We start from the raw sequence: 1307 nt of genomic DNA, 5'->3' as shown, positions 1-1307 counted from the left end.
TTGTTCAGCAAGCGAACAGTCCTCTTGTGCTAAGGGATAGGGACAGAATGCAGGGCGTGGGATGGAAAGGTTCTGAAGAAGTTTGACATAGAAACTGATGAAGTGTTCGTGGTTCTGAGCGGCTTGAAGTGGGCATATTCCCAATTCAAGACGGACTTTTATCTTATGTTCCTCTGTGACAAGGGAGGAAATGTTTTACTTTCCTCTTTGTGCTTGTAGTGGACTATACAAACGCCGTTCCACTTTTCAGCAAGATTGGGAGAGATAAACCAGAGAATCACACAGCAGTGAGTGTCACATCAATTAAAAGGAACCTTTTTGAGCAAACCCTGAAGGAGAGAGTTAACTGCCACTTGTCCAGTCAAAGTTTCATCAGGAAGAGTCATCACGGCTTTGTTACAGAATGTCATGCCTAACAGATTGGATTAAATATATTTTATTGGCAACTGATCGGGTTTTTTCACGAGCGCAGTGAAGTTGATGTTGTTTGTGTGGATTTCAACATAGCCGTTAACACGACACCAAACTGAGACTGGTGAGAGGATAAAAGTGAAAAGTAATTTAAGGTCCCCTGGCAAGTTGGATCCAAACTTAATTTGGTGGTGGTAGGAGACACAGCATGGTGATAGAAGGCTGTTTGTGTGACTGGAACTGGCATTCAATGGTGTAACACAAGGATGAATGCTGGGTCCCATGTCGTTTGTGGGTGTGTGTAAATAATATAGAACAAAGTCGAGGGAAATGAGAAGCAGAGTTGTCGATGATGCAAATATCAGCAAAATGGTTAATAGTGAGGAAGAAGGTCTTAGGATAGAGGAGCTCAGAGATGAATTTGTCAAATGTCAAATTCAGATAGGGGATGTTGAATTTAACCATGAAAAACATGAGGTGATGCACATTGGGAGTAACACGTCAACTGATTACTCAATGAATGGCAGGACACGAGGAAACCCAGAGGAACAGAGAGACTTTGCATGTTGGGCCACATATCCGTGAAGGCAGCAGAACATCGTGACAATCACAACTTTATCAGTCAAGGCAAAATTTATAAAAGCAGATAAAGTGGTGTCACAAGTAGACAAGATTGTGAAGAAAGTACTTGGCACACGTTTTGTCATTAATCAGAAAGTCGATTATCCAAATTGGAATGTCATGTTGTGGCGATATAGAGCATTGGTGAGATCACATTTCGAATACTGCTTGCAGTGATGGTCAACTTCTACAGGAAGGATTTTGTGAAAATTGAAACTGTGCACAAATGAGTTACAAGGATGTTGTGGGGACCTGAGGGCTTGAGTTAAGCGTGG

Source organism: Chiloscyllium plagiosum, unplaced genomic scaffold (assembly GCF_004010195.1).
Source record: "Chiloscyllium plagiosum isolate BGI_BamShark_2017 unplaced genomic scaffold, ASM401019v2 scaf_97516, whole genome shotgun sequence".
In the NCBI taxonomy this organism is placed as follows: domain Eukaryota; kingdom Metazoa; phylum Chordata; class Chondrichthyes; order Orectolobiformes; family Hemiscylliidae; genus Chiloscyllium; species Chiloscyllium plagiosum.
This window is presented reverse-complemented; position numbering follows the sequence as displayed.